Raw genomic sequence first — 20,142 nt, forward strand, 5'->3', positions numbered from 1 at the left:
TTCACTCTCTTAATAAGAGAACTCAATCAAAAGTAAGGTTTAAAATTGCCACAAAACTACAAATGATCTCTTCTTCCAGAAGTGAAAGAGTAACCCCATGTCTGTCTCCTCAGGGCAAGCTTAGGGCAAGCGTTTGTCTGGCTCTTCACCCTGTGGAGAGCTTTGCTGGCCTCTCTGAGACACAGGTCATCCTAGCTGGGCTCTTCCCCGTGTCTGGGCCTCAGCTAGGACACACTGGCTGACAGAGCTCTGCTCTGTGATTCCCTCCCAGGGTATTGCAGTCTTGATGAAAGGGCCATCAGGTTCCTCGAGAATACAGATGTCTCAGACTTCCCAGAACTGAGATTTTGACATTTTTTGCTGTGTTTCTTGGCTAAAGCAAGTCAACCAGTCAGTGTCTACTGAGATGATGGAAAGGCAGATTTCCTGTCTTGATAAAAGATACTGGAATCTCAGATTGTGAAGGGCAAAGATAAAGGAACGAGTGGGCAGTTGTATTCCTTTTACCATCATCACCCAGAGGACAGAAAGGTCAGGAGAGATTCCTGAGAAGTAGTTACATTCCAGCAGATTTCAGAGACACAGAATTCATTTCAGGTGCTAAGACCAAGAGCACCAAATCACAGTCTCATTAGACAAAGAATCGACCCAGGAGGCACGTCTAAGCTGACACTGAGGGCACCGCCTACATGCTCTGGGGTCAGGACAGCGACGTGACCTCAGAGCCCTTGTGTCAGATGAGATGACCTGAGTGAGCTTCACCACGTGCCAGCTGGTGGAGCACGGGCAAATGACAGTGCCCGCGTCTAGTACAGGGAGGTCAACACCGTGGTTGTTAGCTTTTGCTGTGTGACCAGCCACCCCACAACTTGACAGTTTGCAACCAGCCACTTCCTTAGTTTGTGGTTCCAGGTCTTTCCGGTCTGTGCTGGCTTACCTGGGCAGCTATGATCTCACCAGGGCTTGTTATGAGCCCACCATCAACCTGCAGTCAGTGGGGTCTCTCTGAGTCTCGAGGCACTGGATCTGAGAAAGCACTGGGGCAGCTGGGTCCAAGCCCATGCACTGAGCCGGGCTTAGTGTCACCCGAGTGCACGGCTCCTGGAAGGTTCAGAATGGAAGTGCAGTTGCTCCTCTGCTTTGCACAAGTAGGAGTGAATCAAAAGGCCAGCCCAGAATTAAAACTAAAGAAACAGCTGTTTCTCACTGAAAGGAGCTTAAAAGTCACAAGCAGAGAGGATACCGGGAGGGGGAGACGCGTGAGTGCCTGTGATCTCTCCCACCTACCTCACAAACCTCTGAAGAACAAGTTAAATGGAGTTCCATTTTTCTACATGAGGCACAAGTGCCAAAGTACCTGGAAATTTGTGCCTGTTCAATACTGTTAACCTTTTCTTAGATGTATTAAAAGTAAGATTTTTATCCAAATGCGTAATTGCCGTCTTTTTAGAATATCAAAGGAACCTCCATTAAACACTACTCTCAGAGGTTAAGTGTCAGGCAGCCTTCTTAGCCTAGCATGAGAATAAATGTAGGGAGGATTGTCCCTGTGTGCATGTGTAGCTCTGATTCAGGGTCAGGCACTGTCCCTTGGTGGGGCTCCTGGAGCTTGGTGGCAGCGGTGCATAGCACACAAAGGGAACACGGGCAGAGCCAGAGTCAGTAAGCTGCAGTTCGTCTCCAAACAACGGCTTTTTATAACGGGCAAGGATCCACTTCAAAACTGAGCTCTTATAAACGTTCATTGATTTATTTCACTAGCATATTTTCATCAAACCACTTAAGCCCCACATAGTCCAGCTTGGTTCACACAGTGCACACAAATCCTGTGCATCGCGCTGAGCGGAGGTCATCTGTCTGGAAGGCAGAATATCTAATTAGAGATGTGGGTGAAAAACATACCTGGCTCAAAATGAATAAAACATCAAAGGTTATTCAAAAATGATTAGAGGGTCAGGGGTGTGTCTCAGTGGATAGAGCATTTCAGAGGGCCAGGGGTGTGTCTCAGTGGATAGAGCATTTCAGAGGGCCAGGGGTGTGTCTCAGTGGATAGAGCATTTCAGAGGGCCAGGGGTGTGTCTCAGCAGATAGAGCATTTCAGAGGGCCAGGGGCGTGTCTCAGTGGATAGAGCATTTCAGAGGGCCAGGGGTGTGTCTCAGTGGATAGAGCATTTCAGAGGGCCAGGGGTGTGTCTCAGCAGATAGAGCATTTCAGAGGGCCAGGGGCGTGTCTCAGTGGATAGAGCATTTCAGAGGGCCAGAGGTGTATCTCAGTGGGTACAGCATTTCAGAGGGTCAGAGGTGTGTCTCAGTGGATAGAGCATTTCAGAGGGCCAGGGGTGTGTCTCAGTGGGACAGCATTTCAGAGGGCCGGGGGTGTGTCTCAGTGGATAGAGCATTTCAGAGGGCCAGGGGCGTGTCTCAGTGGGTACAGCATTTCAGAGGGTCAGAGGTGTGTCTCAGTGGATAGAGCATTTCAGAGGGTCAAGAGTATGTCTCAGTGGATAGAGCATTTCAGAGGGTCAGAGGTGTGTCTCAGTGGATACAGCATTTCAGAGTGTCAGGGGTGTGTCTCAGTGGGACAGCATTTCAGAGAGTCAGAGACGTGTCTCAGTGGATAGAGCCTTTGCTATTCACCTGTAAGCACCTGAGTCTGGCTTCTGCAGCAGCATATCAACAACAGTACGGTGTAACTCCATGTCCACCTGTGAGCAGTGCTGGAGGTGGGGTTGGAGACTGAGCACTGTGGTTTGCTGGCCTTCTGTACAGCCAAACCAGCAAGCTCCTAGCCCAGTGAGAAGCCCTGCCTCAAGAGGATGAGGCAGACAGGCAGAAGACCTGACAGGATCTTCTAGCCTTTGCAGAGATAGGTGCTCCTACACAGGTGTGCATACACACCACTCTACACACCGCACATGGATGCACACTATAGAATTATGGCAAATTCATTAAGGGATCTGCCTTTTATGACAATGGACATTTTAGGCCCCTAAAACAGATGCCCTGTGTGGGATCTCTGCCCCTGACTCCAGCCTAGTTCACCCTAGCCACCACTTCTGGAAGTGCTAAGATGGCTAGAGACTCTTCCTCTTGTGAGCTAAACTATCAAGCACTGAATGTTGAGTCCCCTTTGGCAATTTGTAATGACCCTGTGGCAGGGTAATTAAGAAATGTAGTGTGTACCTCTCTGGGCCTCCAGGGTGACTGAAGCTGTAGGCATCACTTGGGTCCTCCTTAGGCGACAGCCCCCCTCCCCCACACTCCCACCCCGTGGCATCCGTGCTTATATAGCTATTCCATTCCATTGATGGTTAGTAGATGGTCATCAAGTACACAGAGAGAGCGAGCCCCAGAAACTCAGGGTATCAGAGAGAAAGGGGACTTGGAGTTAGACGTTCAGAGTGACCAGCTCGGGTGTGTACACCTCAGGGAGTGTGTGGGGGTTCCGCAGCTGCGTTTAGACAGCGCTGGTCCAGTCTACCTCTGCTGCTGTTTCTTGGTGGAACATGGCCTGCAGGTCGGTCTGCCGTGCCTCGGTGATAGTGTCGTCTGTTCTGAACATCCAGTGTTTGTTTTTAAAATAATGTTTTATGGACCATGGAATGAAGCACCTAACAGAGCACTGCTTTGTCTGTTCTGCAGTGATTCTCTGGTTTGTAAAATCCATGTTGGCAAGGAAAGTGCTTTTGTTGATACTGGTGGACCATCTGGGCTTCATATTCTAAACTTGGTGGATCTATTTATATATCCTGAAGGGGAATTCCATACTTTTTGACATGTGTTTACAAAACTAGATGTTGCCTATAGATGGATGAGCCCAAGATAAGAGAATCTGAGCCTGGTAAGCCCTGCAAACATTGCCAGTTACCATGGTAATCGTCCGAGAGTCCTTTATGTGCGTGTCCGGGACTTGGCCTCCAGGGTCCCTGGATGGTATGAGGCTTCCAGTATCCACTACTTCAGAAAATTAAAGAGTCCTGTCACATGTTAGATCTCTCCTTCCCTCCCTCTTTCTCTCTTTCTCACCCCCTCTCTCCCTTCCTCCTCTTCTGTTTCTTCCTTCTCCCTCCCTCCCTCTTTGAGACAGAGCTCGTAGAGTCCAGGTCAGGCTGACCATGATCCTCCTACATGCAACTCTCCTGTACTAGAACGCAAGACATGCACCGTGACCACACCGGCTCAGCATCCGGCACCCAGGACGGGCGGTGCCGAGGAACGGCTTGCCACGGTCCCCTCCCAGTATCACTCCCCAGCAATCAAAGTCTAATCTTCCTCAAACTCGCATTTTTTGTTTTCTTTTTTTCTTTCTCCACACCATGTTTTTTAGTGTTAAAAATGCTATATATAGTGAGTAGTGTCTTTGAACAAAAGCGGGAAGTATGCTGAGTGTTCACTGACTATATCCTTGTTGCTGGCCGCTGCGCAGTGGGTTACGCTGTCCAGTCTGCGAGCCCTGGCTTATTAATAAGGTCTTCACTTTGTAGACTCACATGTTTTGTAATCTAAATACATGAGGAGGAGGAGTCTAGACTTTAGAGATTCACAAGCAGAAAGGTAGTCTTTTACCTGGGAAGAATTCTCTGCCACTTCGTCTCTTGGTCATATTCACCCACTTTATAAAACAAGATAGTTTTAAAAAAAATTTAACTAATTTTTCAAATTTTGAATTACTAAGAAGGAAAATCTATGGAAATGTTTAATAACACTGACATAGTCTACAAAGCTAAGGTCATCTCACTAACATGAACTAGTAGGTGAGGGTTGCAAAGTTGGCTCTTTGAGTGAGTGTGCAAGTGTGTAACTGAGTGAGCATGAGTGTGTGAGTACATGACTGAGAATGTGAATGTGTGTGTGAGTGAGTGTGTATGTAAGTGTGTGAGTATATAAAGAAGTGTGGGGGGGAGTGAGTCTGAGTGTGAGTGACTGAGGGAGGGAAGGAGGAAGGGAGTATGTGAGTGAGTGTGTAAGTGAGTGTGCAAGGACATGTGTGAGTGAGTGAGTGTGGGTGGGTGGGTGTCTTAGTCAGGGTTTCTATTCCTGCACAAACATCATGACCAAGAAGCAAGTTGGAGAGGAAAGGGTTTATTCAGCTTACACTTCCACGTTGCAGTTCATCACTAAAGGAATTCAGGACTGGAACTCAAGCAGGTCAGGAAGCAGGAGCTGATGCAGAGGCCATGGAGGGATGTTTCTTACTGGCTTGCTTCCCCTGGCTTGCTCAGCCTGCTCTCTTATAGAACCCAAGAGCACCAGCCCAGAGATGGCACCACCCACAAGGGGCCCTCCCCACTTGATCACTAACTGAGAAAATGCCCCACAGCTGGATCTCATGGAGGCACTTCCCCAACTGAAGCTCCCTTCTCTGTGATAACTCCAGCCTGTGTCAAGTCGACACACAAAACCCGCCAGTACAGTGGGTGAGTGTGTGAGTGAGTGTGTGAGTAAGTGAACAAGTGAATGCATTAGTGTATGAGTGAGTGAGTGAGTGCATGACTGAGTATGTGAGTGTGTGGTGTGGGTGTATATGTGTGAAGAAGTGTGTGATTATTGTGTGAGTGTGTGACTGATTGAGTGCATGTGTATGTGAGTGCATGACTGAGTATGTGAGTGTATAAGCTATTGTGTGAGGGTGTGAGTGTTGTGTGAGTATGTAAAGAAGTGTGTGAGTGTATGAGTGAATGAGTGTGTAAGTGTGGATGAGTGAGTCTAAGTGTGAGTGTGTGAGTGAGCAAGTGAGGGTGAGAGTGCATGAGTGAGTGTGGGAATGAGTGCACGCATGAGTGAGTATATGAGGGCGTGCATGTGCAGGTACATGCGTGAACGAGCGAGTGTCTCGGGACCCTTGGCTTGGGTCACATTCTCACTTCCACCTGTCCCTTGAGCCCTGTCCCACACTGTTCTATGAGCGATGCGGTGACTCGGTGGGCGCAGCACGTACTGTGCGGACATGCAAACCTGAGTCCATGCGTGGGCGTGGATCCCTGTAAGCCCAGCGCTGCGAGGAAAAGCAGCCGGGGATTGCTGAGTTTCCCTGGCTCCAGCCTTGCTCCAGGGTCAGAGGCGGAGAGCAGCGGGGCGGAACCTCTGGCACCACACAGGCACACAGGCACACGGGCACACACTGCACACAGGCACACAGGCACACACTGCACACACAGACAAGTGCAATCTTAGGAAGTGTTAACTGAACTATTCTATTAGTTCAATGACATTTGTACTTTCAAGTTCAGAGAATGATTAAGTACCTCTTGCATAACAATCTTTTGGGGAAATGGACCCTATCCTAACCCCCTACTTTCCAAGCAATTATGCAAACAGAAACTAAAACTAAACCCAGACAGAGGCTCCAGAGTCAACAAGATTGACCACATATGCCAGGAGGTAAGACTGTTGCATGAACATACACGGTAGGCTCTCCTGACTCCTGATTTGGGTTTGATCTCCTGGTAGGGCTGCCACAAGGTCTGTCTGGGTCCCACACATGTGGGCATAAGAGAACATGGTGTTGTGAGAGGGGAAACACTGAAGCTATAGGCAGTGACCTTAAATGTAGAACCCTTGCCCTGCTCTGATGCAGTGTGGACCTGAACTGGGGAAGCCAGTGTGGGCTGGAAGTCCCAGAGATGCAGGAAGCAGCAGCTGTGGCCTGCAGAGAGTGAGCAGGAGATACGACAGAGGCCTGCAGAGGCGAAACTTTCAGGAAGTAGCAGCCTGCTTGTCATTCCTTTGCTTTATCTCTTGAGCAAACATGGGAAAACATTTAATGGGAAAACATTAAAGGCCCTAGGCTGTGGTGTGGTCTAACTTTCCATTTAAAGATGTCTGTCTGACTGAGGGTGGGGTCAGCAGTATGAATGTAGGCACCAGGAGGCTCTTTCAGTGCCAAGATGGTGGTTGGGGGGAACAAGGGAATTCAGCCCTGGGAATGCAGAGACAGGGTAAGCTGAAGAGACTGACTTTAAAGTAGTTTACAAAATGGTGACACTGAGGGACCTGAAGATGGATTAGATAGGCGGGCAAGCCGAGAGAGGCAGAGCCAGGGTAACCTAGGATTCAATCTGGTGTAACCAGCTGAAGGCTGGTGGAGAGCCCAGCCAGGAAGGCACCAGGAGGAGCGGCTCAGGTGCGAGCTGGGTACAGAGCCCACAGGTGGGCATCCCCCCTCAGCACCAAGGCAAGATGACAGGAGTAAAGCCATGCTTGTAACTGCATAGAGAAGAGGGCAGTGGAGGGCAAAGTAAGGAGCCAGGGCCGGGCCTGAAGGCCTTCAGTGTTCCCTCACTGGAGAGAGGACTCAAACTGCAAAGGTCACCTGCCGTGCCCACTGCCGTGCCCACTGCCGTGCCCACTGGCTTGAGTGAGAACCGTGTCACGGGCTCACACACTTGAACACCTGGTTCCTGTCGGTGGTGCTGTTAGGCATAGGCGTGCAAGTGTGACGGACTTGACCTGACGCAAGCTCTAGCTCTAACCCGCAGCCCTGTCGCTATGGCTTTATTATTTCTCAGACGATCAAATGAGTGTTGCGGACTTCACCAGTGCACGCACTTCCACTTTCAGAGTCTTCTCTGGTGGAGAGGGCGTGGTGGCGGGAACAGGAAGCTGAGAGATCACAGTGAACTGGAAGTGGGCTGAGGGGGTAAATCCTCCGGGCCTTCCCTAGGGACATGCTTCTCTAGCAAGGTTTCACTAGCTAGGACCCTATGTCGTGTGTCACACGATGCAGCGCCCACCTGCGCCCCTTTTCAGCTGACAGGACTACTCACTGGGCTGAGCGCGAGCTCCTGCCTCCAAAGCTCAGTGTGTAAGGCTGGCAAGGTGGCTCAGTGGTTAAGCCTGATGCCGTGCCTGACCCCTGGAACCCACGGGTGGAAACGGAGAACCAGTTCCTACAAGTTTACTTCCACATGCATGCAAGGTCACAGCATAAAGGTAATTCTTAACTCATCATATTTAAAGAATCTACATGTGCAGGAATCTGATGATTTCTCATACTCTCTGTTCATTTCAAATGATAAATTGTAAATTGTCATCAGAATCAGCTGCTCTGAGTACATTTTTCCTGTAAGTGTGTGTTGAATAGAAGAAGGTTGTATTAAATCAGCAAGGGGAGTTGCAGGAAGCAGCGTATTCGCTGGAGACCCGTCTGGGCAAAGGCGCTGAGTTATTCATGCTTTATAAGTGTGGCTGATTTCAATAATACTGTTAAATCCTATTCATTTTCTATGCTTGATAGAAAAGCGAAACAATGACAATACTGATTAGAGTCTCAGGTTCTCAACCCTCACCCTAACCCTAACCCTCAACCTTCCTAACGCTGCAACCCTTTAATACAGTTCTTCATATTCTAGTGACCCCCAGCTATAACATTTATTGCTGCTTCATAACTGTTGATTTTTGCTACTGTTATAAATCTGGAAGCAGAGGTTTCCCCAAGGGTCATGACCCACAGTGTGAAACCAGTGGATTGGGGAGACATGCAAACAGCGTACATGTGTGGGAAGCGGGAAGCTGTGTTATCTGTGTAACTGAACTGTGGGTCTAGACCACGTAGAATCTCCTCACAAGAGTGATCACACCCAACTATCTATGCCACGGCCACAGGATTTGTAATCAAGACCCTAGCTGGCTTCCTGGACAGCGGTACCCTCAGTGTCACATTGGTAATAAGGATACAACTGCAGACAAAAATCCTGGGATGTCATGAGTCTTCTAACATTTAATAAGTAATTATTGTCCTGAAATTCCCATCAAAAACCAGTCATGCATGGGAATGATTACAAGACACCTGAGAACTTTATTGTACCATACAGAAGGTCCTTAGCCAGTATACGTGCCGTACTCCCAATCAAATACTCTACAAAATACCAACAGAGCATGGGAAGTGCAGTTTGATCTCTGATTTCTGCTGAGAATTGAAAGAAATGGCCAAGATAGCAAGTGACATGTAAGGGAAAGTTCACCCTCAAGGAAGCTAGAGCTAGAGGTCAGGGGGCATGGGATGCAAACTGGCTTCCCTGCGGCCGGAGCTGGCGCGGTGGCACTGCTTAAAACCCCAGCGTGTGTATATTGCACGGAGAACTCTAAGTTAGAATGGCGACTAAGCACGCTGTTTGTTGTCAGCCGTCCGCAGTTCCTGCCTCAAAGAACTCAGGGCCGTATTTGGTGCTCCTCATGACAAAGCTGCAGAGACAGACGCCACTCACGCTGTCCGTCCTTACCATTGCTGGTGGTGGGACTGGAGCTGCAGAGGCAGGCAAGGAGGTTATGATTTCTAAAACACATATGCAGCAGTAAACAAGAGCCAATCATATATGTATGTGTGTATGTATATGTGTGTGTGTTGTGTATGTATATACATACATACATACATACATATCTCCATGCTTTCAGATGGAGATAAAAGAACAAAAACAGTGAGTACAGCTGCACAGTCAGCAGGCTGGCCAGGAAAGGCATCTCTGTAAAACATGTTTAAGCAGGATAGAAAAACGAAGAGGAGCCAACTATATGATACCTTGAAGGGTGATCATCCAGAAAACAGTATGAAAACCCCAAGGTTATGTCATGGCTGATATGGTCAAAATCTAGAAGGAGAAGTCCATGGAACCAGCTGTGGGCAGCCGGCCCGCCCCGCCTGCCCCACCCGCCCCACCTGCCCAGCTGTGAGTTCTCCATGAAGGTTTACCAAACAGCTGAACAACGTGCAGTGTCCAGCAATGGTGATCAATAGAATTGCTAAGATGGCCCGAAGCATAGCGGAAAGTTATTTACTATCAAGATAATCTATTGATTTCTAGCACACTCTTTACCTAAGGACTATAGATCATTTTGCAAGCGAATAAATAAGTGATGTGTTTTCGTCAGCTTTGACCCAGCCTGCAAACGCAGCACTGAGCTCCAAAGCCACGGAAAGCCGTAAGTTTTAATATATTTTCTTGCTGAAAATTTTTATCTTACAAAATTCTTTATGGTTTATCTAGCACATTATGAGCAGCTTTGAGCAGTTTGAGATTAGGATTTCAGAAGATGTAAAAACATGTGGAAATAAAAAAATATATAGGAGTGGTAGCAGGAAATCTTGACTCACAGGGACTGGAGAGCTGGGTCAGGACTGAGCACTGGATAGTCTTCCAGAGGATGCAGGTTTGATTCCTGGCGGCTCACAACCGTCCCAGGGTATCTGTCACCCTCTTCTGGCCCCAGCCAGCACCAGGCACATGCATGGTACATGTGCATGCAGACAAAAACATCCATACATGTTAAGTTAAAATAAATTTGGGGGGAAAATAGCTCAAACTCCCTATGCTGAGATTCTAAGTCTGCTGTGAGCCTAACCGCCGCTTTCTGGGCCAGGCTCGCTCGATGCCGAATGTTTGGCACTAGACACAAGCTAAGCGTACAAGCGGTCTCTGCTTCAGTGGCTGAGGCCTGTTCAGCCTGCTACCGCTCTGAACGTTGTCTGCATGCAGCAGAGCCGGCGCTTCAGATCCTGAGTTTGGATTATTTCCCAGGCTGGCACTGCACTGCAGCCCTCTCTCATGGTGGGCAGCCTCGTTGAGTCCTGGCGACCAGTGAGGTTCCATCGGAACCAGCCCCGCTGTGTGTGGAGCACTTGTGACGGAAGGGAGCATCACGTGTCTTTCTGCTTCAGGTATGCCTGTTTTGTGGGGTTTACTGAGCAGCACCCTGTTGCGGATCTGGCTCGGGGCAAGGGACAGGCTGACATTTAAGCTCCCTGTGTAGCTCGGGATACGAACCTGCAGAGATCCTCCTGCGTCCGCCTCCAGAGTGTTGGGACCATAGGTGTGTGCCACTATAACTGCCTAAAACTCATTAGTTCTTTGTCACGTTAGCATTTGTGCGTCCGATGTATACTTCATTACTTCCTCAGATAGCACCGCTTACGTTCCCAAGGGTTAATTTGGTGGAATTTTTTTACTCCCTCCATCCTATCCTCCTCCTTCCTTTTGTTCTTTGTTGTTTTCAAATCATATGTTCATCTAAGACTTACTTAACCTGTACCCTGAGAAAATTTTAAATGTATAAAGCAATATATGTTATACATATATTTGAATATATGTATTGGATACACACAGACACACACACACACACACACACACACACACACACACATACATAGTGCAATTGTTTAAAGCTTTAGCCAAAGCTAATGGCACAGGCCTATAATCCCACCTACTCCAGAAGCCAAAACAGAAGGATCAAAAATTCAAAGCGAGACTGAATTTAAGCCAAGGGGCACAATGACAGTTTAGTGAGACTTGTCTCAAAAGCAGTAAGGACGTCTAGGGGCACAGCTCAGTGACAGAGCACTTCCTCTGTGTCTGTGGCCCTGCGTTCCAATACCAGTACTGAAAGGTGTTTTTGAAAAGCTTCCTCTGAATCTGTCGAGTCAGACTGTGATTCTAGCTACATGGGAGGCTGAGGCAGGAGGCTCACAGCTCAGCGCTTGTTGAGACCACAGAGCAGTTTCAAGGCTCAGTCTTCAGCACCGCACACAAAAGACGGAGCCTCATTTGCACAGCCTGGAGACTCTGATTTGACTCAGAAGAGTGAAGTTATAACAAAGACACACAAAAGTTTCTCCAAGCGGTGTGAAATAAAGCACTCGTAATTGGAGTTGCTGCAGAGAGAAGGAAGAAACAGCCAGACAAAGATAATTGTTATAATTGAAGATAATTATACACTTCGAGCTTACAGCGAGCCGAGAGAGGAAAGGAAAAAGGAAATAAAGGCGATATGGTTTTGTATGTAGAGTTTAGTGTTGTAAAGAGAAGCAAGCAGTTCACCAGACAGAAAGCCTTCCTCCAGCTCTCAGATCACTGACCATCGACTATGCCGGGCGGACGCCACAAACCATGCAGTAATAGTTTTACGGAAAGTGCAGATAAACCATGTCTCTTCCTCTTTACATATGCTATGCAAAGCCACCTTTGATGGCATGAAGAACTCAAGTCATTCATAGAGCCGGCTGCCACCTCACAGAGCATCCGGCTCGAGACAGCAGGAATGTCCTAGACGTGACACTGAAGGGTTGTTGGTGTCCCGCTTACCGCAGCAGGATGGCACCCTTCGGCTCCCCCGAAAGTCCCAAGTGGTGGCAAGCCAGGCTGTCAGGTGGCGTGCATGGCCAAGAAGGGAAACGTTAGAGTCTGCGCACTCATCCGCCCTAACCATTTTAATTCTGACAGCAGAGCACTCTGGCATGTCTTTGAGGAGGGAGGATTAATCATTTGGAAGCCATGCTGAGATCATATATGCCTTGGCATCCTGCGTGAATCCCAGCCACAGAATCAGAGGCTCAGGACAAGAGCACCTCCTGCACAGTGCTACCCATGTTCTCTGTCAGCAAGAGGAAGCAGAATGCACCGTGGAAATGGAGTAGCCCTGGTCCACTGATGGAGCAGTCTGCTGGCTGCTGACAGTCCAGTGTGCCAGCACACCAGGAAGCACAGTGAGCAGAACTTAGAGGCGTGGGAAATGGAATGTGGGAAAGTCCAAGTGGTTCTTGTTTCCGGTATAATGATGTTCTTGCTATACGATAATCATAAAATATTTTGTAAAGATATTTTACAAACAAGAGCAGGATACGGTGTCTTAGGTTTAACCTATTTAACCCATTAGGTCAAAACGATAAATAAGAACTTCCTTTCCTAGTAGGAACCACTAAGTATCAATAATACCTTCCTTTTATAGCTGAAAGTTTTGTTTTGGGAGTGAGATTTGGTTTTGAGAGGAGTCTCGCTGTGTTGTTCAGACTTGCTATAAAATCTTGGAGTCAAGCAATACCCCCATGGCCTCAGCCTCATGCGAGCAGGACCTTGGCGCGCCACACTGGGCTCATAGGTTCCTCTTCATTTGTTCTGAAAACATGTCTTGTGCCATTTCATAAATACACTTGGCTGGAAGTTTTCTTGTAAAACACTCATGAGACAGAGGTGAGAGCCCTCCAGTGTGTTTCCCACCACCACCAGTGTGGCTAAGCAGTCTACGTGTCTCACCCCTGCAGTGTACCACGCACCCTGCAGCCAGAGCCAGGAGAAAAGGGTGAATCTTAATTATGCAAGCAAAATTTCTTCTAGATCTGATGTGATTCTGTTTGTCTTTTGTTGGGTAGTTTTGGGTTTTGTTTGTTTTGTGTTTTAATTTTGGGGCTCAGGGGCTTGGGAGATTCTTGGATTTTATTGCTGTTGCTTTGGCACAACGTGTCACTAGGTAGCCCTGGCTATGTAGAATTCGCTATGGAGAATAAGTTGGCCTCAGACTCACACAGATCTGCCAGCCTGTGCTTCCTTGGTGCTGGTTTGATTAAAGGCTTGCACCACCATAGCTGACTTGCATTCTTCTTTATTTGTTTAATTATGTGCGTGCACATGGGTGCACTGGTGTGAGTCTAGGTTCTCTCTAAAGCCACAGGTGGCTGATGCCCTGCAGCTGACGTCACGGGTGGGTGTGAGCCACCGCGGTGGGTGCCGGAGCCCACACACACCTGCAAAGAGCAACACCTTCTCTCAACCTCTGAGCCCCACTGTGTCGGCCTCTGACTTACAGTTCTCAGTAATAACTTATGCTCCAGTCACACCCATTTCTTTATTGTGAAATTAATAGAGCTTCTTTAGACACTCTAGAAGACATCCTCACCGTTCTTAGCTTACCCTGCACATCTTGCACATCCTACCTAGGCTATGCCTTTGCCAGTCTGAGCTTTCTACCCCAGCATCCGTCACTCCCGGCTTCTCAGTGGGATACAGTAATTTTCCCTTTCCAGAAAAAAATAGCAATGAGGACCAGAGGTGTCAGAACTGTCCTTCGTGTTAGCTCTCATTGTACAAGACTAGAGAATGTTTCTGCTCTTCCCTTTCCAAAGACAATGAGCATTGTAGGTAGTAGCCATATTGAGTATCTGGGTGCAAAGTGCTTTAAACTCGATGAAGGGAAAGAGCGCCCCCTAACGTCTCAGGTCAGTGTACCCGTTCTAAGTTCCTTTGCAACCCAGCCCTAATACTGTGGCACGGGCATTTCAGACTCAGTCCCTGCATTTGGACAACTGTAACATTCAGCCATAAAAATGTCCACATAACGGTCTTAAGACTTTCCATAGCCAGGTGGTGGTGGTGCACACCTTTAATCCCAGCACTTGGGAGGCAAAGGCAGGTGTATTTCTGAGTTCGAGACCAACCTAGTCTACAGAGTGAGTTCCAGGACAGCCAGGGCTATACAGAGAAACCCTGTCTTGAAAACAACAAATCAAAAAAAAAAAAAAATCAAAAGAAAAAAACAACAAAAAAAGATTTTCCATAAGCACAGTCTTAACGCCTCCATTTGATTCTTCGTTGATAGGGAAAGTGGAAGATCTTGGGGGGATGTGATTTTCATCAGCTATGAAGATGTTCACCGCTGGATTTGTTCCCGTTCATTGGGTATTATAATCACATCAGCTATGTGGTTCTATGAGCAGTGCAGCTGGTCTCCAGAACCCCCCGTGGACGCCCGAGAGCTTCCCATGGGCACGCAGTGGAATTATACTTTTCCTTTTTCAGGATAAACCAAGAAAAAGAATACTACGTGTAGAAACCCTGCCCCCATAACCCCTCTCTCACCCTCGATGACAGTGGTTCCAACCTTCTTAATGCTGAGACCCTTTAATGCAGTTCCTCGTGTTGCCATGACTCAGAACCATAAAATTATTTTCATTGCTACTTCATGACTGTAATTTTCTACTGTTATGAATCATAATATAAATATCTATTTTCCAATAGCCTTAAGCAACCCCTGTGAAAGGGTTGTCCACCCCAAAAGGTGTCATGACCTACAGGTTACGAACTGCTACTGTATAGTGAACTCTCTGCCTAATGCTGTGCCGATCCTAAACTGTGAACTTGTAAAAGTTCGCAGATGAACTGCTATCTCCCGGGGTCCCTGTTGGGGAAATAAACAAATATCCAGTGGCATTCATTCAGAATCTGAAGGGGTGTGTATGTGACACTGTTTCTCTGTCCTTCCCCACAACCTCCTGCCTAAAGCCCTGGAATGGAAGCAGCCATGTGAACTTAACAAGAGGATGTCCAGCTGTCTGTCAGTCAGGTCCAGCTCACAGCAGGGCTGAGAGGAAGCTGTGAGGTGCACAGGAACAGAGACAGTGAGGACACATCAGCTACCTGGTGCCGATGGGGTGGTCACTGGGAAACTCAGTGCTAGGCTTCATGGCTGGCTTCAGTATTCAGTCAGCGAGGGCTTGGGCCTCAGGCCTCAGGCTTCACAGATGCCTCAGGTGTTCCAAAGCAGGATTGGAAAGGGGTGAAGGAAAGAGACCTGGTGGGTACTCTCAGGTGCGTTCTCCTTGCTCTGTTCCTGCATGCCACATCTGGCAAAGGAAAAGAGAGATCAAAGTACTAAAGTGTGTAGACACAGCTGTGTGCAAACGTGCACTGTTCTTCCCCGGCCATGGGCAGGGGCTAGAGCAGGGAAAACTGCCCTAAGATGTCCCTAGTCCAGCGGAGTGCTGAGTCGGGGTGTCCAGCACTCACGGAAACAGCCAGGTGTGGCAGAGTGTGTCCCCAATCCCAGGGCTCTCCCCGCAGCTCCCAGCCAGCCAGCCAGCCAAATCAGTCAGCTCCACTTCAGTGCAGGACTGTTTCAAAAGATAAGGCAGAAAACAGCCAAGACATCTGATGGTGACAGTGGATCTCCACACATTTACACACATACATACACACACACACTCCCAAGTCCATTCTTCCATGTCTAGCCTTTCTCAGTCACAGGATGTCCTTGTGCTACAGCCTTGGAGACAGTCCTCTTACCCTCCCCCCACTCCATCTTCTTCCCCGGGTAATGTGATTGGTGACCAGCAGCACATGCCTCACTGAGAGTTTCAGCACCCATGCCGCCCCAGTTAAGATGTTGTTACAGTTTTCATCTCTGGTCTTAGATACAAAGCAGGAGCGCTTTTACTCCCGCCTCTGCAGGCACCTCTTGTCCCTGGACGCTGGCCCATGCTCGGAAGGGAGCTGACCCTGCTGGGAGGCTGCACACGTGGGTGGTGGGCCTTTCCACCCTGCGAACATGCAGAGCCTGCCTTTGGAATTCACTCGACACATTGAGGACAGTTCTCAGCTTGAGACCACAGCAGTCGGAGGCAGTGCAGCAGCTGCGTGAATTCTGGGGCGCCTCTGCGGCCGTGCTGCCCAGAGCCAAGCTGCAGGGGCTACGGCTGCTGCTGCCTCAGATGTAACACAGCCTTTGCTCCCATTGTGCATACTTGAAATACAATGCTAAGTTGTTTTTCTACTTGTGGCCAAAAATATATCTCTGATTGGGAAAGTTTCCCATTACAAAGTTGACCTATTTCTCAGCTCGAGATCGGATGCGGCATCCTGCTTAGCACACAGTTGGTAGTTAGGGAAAGAGAGTATGAAAGAATTTGAAGTGTCCACAGGATGAGTCAAGAAGCCAGTAGGACCAAGCCAAGAAGCTACTTCCTGACCAACAGGGACAGTTCCTGGGATGTCAGGACATCCGAGGCTTAGCACACACTGACACGAGTCCCTCTCGAGCCTGCCGTCTGCAGGGCTTTCCAAACAACAAGCGTTTGCTTTTAAAGAGCGTCAGACCCCATCCAGCAGAAGTGTCTGCATCAGTTGACAGGAACGTCGAGTTCCTGGGCCTTGGCCTGTTTGGGCATTTTGGTTTTCTCCTCGTGGTGCCTGTCTTAGCTTGTTGGGCCACTAAGGTGCCCACAACTCTTCAACCACACTTTCTGGGACACCCAAACAGTCCCTCAGATCTGCCAGAGCAGCATTTGTTCCAGCAGCACAGTTCCGAATCGCCGGTTCCGACGCTGAGAACCACAGCCACATTCATATAGCACAGACGCTGGGAAGGACTCTAGAGTGACCACAGTTCTCAAAAGAGGAGACCGAGGAAGGCCTGGGAGGTTTAGATTCAGGCCGCACGGCAGCTTAGTGGAAATACATAGAGCAGAGGCTGGGCTCGCACGCAGTGCATCTACTCCCTGCGCGTTCCTCCGTCACCGGACAGACACAGCTGCCCTGTGGCGAGGAGCTGCAGCAGCGAGGATGAAGGTGCTCACACTTACGGTTGGTCGCTTGCTCGTCAAGGAAGGTCATAGCCAGGTTTCAGCACCAGGGAACTGGCCACAAATCCTCCAGCTCCACGTCTTGTGTACTATATGGATACATTACCTGTCAATTTAAAAACCTATGGTCTATAGGAAAGGGTAGAATAGAAGGAGGGACATCTGGGAAGCAGAATTCTGGGATAGAGCATGCTTCCCAGATGTCCCTCCTACTCTGAGAAGCTGTGACAAGATGGACACATGGTGCCCGAGCACAGGTAACCGGCCAATTGGCAGAATGTAGATTAAAATCAATGGGATATTTTAAGTTATATCTAGTCTAAAAAGACTCTAGATGTATGGCCAAGGTATCTGTAGATATATTTTGAGTATGAGTCTTATTTCTGGGAGCGTGGGAATGGGAGGAAGAATGGGACCCAACTAATACAGATGACAAAGGTTCTGCTGACGAGACTCAAGTATCTTACTGGCACGCGTGGGGGTGAAGGTCTTGGGTTACCCTCTCGACAGTACCTAGAGATACAGAGCCGTTGGCCCCTGCCCGATGAGTACTAAGATTACAGGCGTGTGTAAGCCAGCCAGCCAGACGGCTGCATTTTCAACTCACTCCCAGGAGGTAATGTGCAGGCCGCTGTCTCATGGCGACACAGGCCATGCTCCAGCCTTCCTCTGCCAGCAGCGGAGGACATCGTCTCCTGCACCCTGTGCCTGCACTGTCCTCTCCCGCCCGCCATGGGGATGGGTTGCTGTGGCACAGTGACAGGGTGTGACGGACAATCTGTTGCCATCTCTGTTCTGTGACTTAAATCATTCTTTGTTCTTAAGTTTTGCTTCTCCAGTCGTGAGGGTTGAACATTTTTGGGTCTGAGTACCTGGGGCACACACTCTGGACGGCCTCTGAGTACCAACTGCTGGTGGGGCAGGGAGCCCTCCTCTGACGAGGCCGTGGCATGAAGGCCCACAGGATTAAACAAAACATGAAATGCATGGATGGGCCGGGAAGACGGTTCGGTGGCTCAGCGTGCACAGCGCTTCACAGAGTTCAGCCTGGCACCCACGTCCGGTGTCCCACAACTTCCTGTGCCTCTAGATGTCTGACACCCCTGGCCTCCATGACACAAACCCACACACAGACACATTATTAAATATGAATATTTAATCACAGGGTGAGAGGCTGCTGATCTAGTCTCAGCTAGGCTTCTGGTGGATTTATTTGAAGACTGGGAGTCACAGCTCTGTAGAGCCTCCTCCCCGGGTTCTAGGGGAGCCTGGGTAATGGAAGATGACTGATGCTGTCTGTACAGAGGGACACAGGATCGCTGGCTGTGTCCCAGTGGCCGGCCAAGCGACCCTCATCAATCCTGCTCCTCACAGAAAGCCAGCCTGAAAGCCGAGAAAAGCAACTTCTTACTCAAGGTCTTCTCAGAAATCCTGAGGTCCGCCACCTCGGACCCTTCCCTTCTGAAGATGCATTCTGAATGCCCGCTGTGGGACACACGGAGGCCCGTGGAGGAGACACTGAAGTGCCTTGGCATTTCAAGTTTGAGTTATGGTAGGCAGGAAAATTCCTTCTAAGACGGGGCCTTAACTAAATTTGGAGTAAGAAGTGGGAACCCGTTCCGGAAGACTGGCCTTGAGGCTGAGCACTGAGGACGGGACCGTGTCCGACGAGACCGGAGATGGGGCTGCGAGTGTGCAGACCTCGAGGGAGGAGGACAGGACGTGATCATCTGTGAGAAGGGGTGGAAAGACAGGAAGCCAGGAAGCGTGGTCAGGGGCTCGCTGGCTCTGAGAGTCACGCTCAGGTGGCAGTGAGATGGCTGTCCCCAGAATGATCCGCTTTGCTGGTTCCAGAGTGAGGGGCTGGCCCAGGACACCCTGGGCTTCCTACGCTGTGAAGCTCCGCCTCCTTCAGCTTCTCCCCGCCATGCAAGCCACACCTGCTTTTGAGAGCAGCCTCTTTCAGCCGCAGGGGGCAGGACAACCTCCTGACCAGAGCCTGTCTCTCAGATGATGAAGATGCTGAGGTTTTAAATGGAAAAGAGGTGAATTCATCTCTGCCCTCGGAGGCCTTTTCATCTAGGACAAAAAAAAAAAAAAAAGCAAGCATGCAGCCGAAAGGAAAGGACTCCCTAACCCAACTGCATGCTTGCTGAGACGTCCCACAGCCGCAGGCAGGCAAGCCTCTTCCCCTGCCACCCTCGGATCATAGCTATGTCACCCTGACCCAGATGCTCAGTGACTCTCAGAGCTCTGCCTGGAGTGTGTGCCACACAGGCTGCTGGAAAGAACAAACCTCTCTCCTCTTGCCCTCCTCTTCTCCTTCCCTCCTCCCCCCAGATCCACACCAAATCAAAATGAGGAAAAGCAGTTAAAAAAGGAGCCCGGCAAACCCCTGCCCCGCACTTCTTAACCGCTGGTGCCAGTGACGGTGACGGTGACCATGCCAGTGGTCATCGTCCTCATTGTCACCGTCCATGTGATATCTCACCACAGCAACAGGAGTGAAGTTGGGACAGGGGGATGAAAGCTCTGCCCTGGGGCTCCTGGCCCACACATCCATCACGTTATGGCGGGCAGGGATTCACCACAGACTGTTAACCTGTCTGGTTCATTTGTAACCTGTAATGTGCCCTTTCACCACACAGTGTGCGTGCCTGGTACTGACCAGCAGGAGCCATTCCCACGGGGCTGCTCTGCCCTCCCTAGTCCCTAGGACGGGGTCATCAACCAAGATGGTTTCTATCTTCCTTAATTACAGGGCCACAGGACAGCTGTGAAACAGTAATAACTGTCATTACTGACCTAAACCTGCTTCACAGGGGCTGCAGTGTCGGCCTCCCCAGATAATCTAATCCGCAGCCCACCCCAGCCTGGGAAGTGTTGTTCTAGGGCTGGCTGTGACCTGCTTAGCATGTCTGCTAAAGAACTAAACAGCTGCCACATGCTCTCCGTTCCTTTCATTCATCTTGTCTGGTATTTGCTTTCTCCCCTGTTGGAACCAATCTGGGTAGCTGATAATC

At 49.3% G+C, this 20,142-nt stretch overlaps 1 protein-coding gene across 3 annotated transcripts in view; it reads left to right on the forward strand.

The window, feature by feature from the left end:
• Positions 1–20,142, forward strand: part of Pag1 (phosphoprotein membrane anchor with glycosphingolipid microdomains 1) — a 141,611-nt gene that overhangs the window by 100,295 nt on the left and 21,174 nt on the right. The window contains exon 1 of one of the 3 annotated variants that reach the window (XM_052180884.1): positions 10,630–10,654. The exons of the other annotated variants lie outside the window; for them this stretch is intronic. The gene's annotated coding sequence lies outside the window, so the exon portion shown is untranslated. Of the gene's footprint in view, positions 1–10,629; positions 10,655–20,142 lie in introns of those variants that run through there. 3 annotated transcript variants of the gene reach the window in all.

Source organism: Apodemus sylvaticus, chromosome 4 (genome assembly GCF_947179515.1).
Source record: "Apodemus sylvaticus chromosome 4, mApoSyl1.1, whole genome shotgun sequence".
Lineage (NCBI taxonomy): Eukaryota > Metazoa > Chordata > Mammalia > Rodentia > Muridae > Apodemus > Apodemus sylvaticus.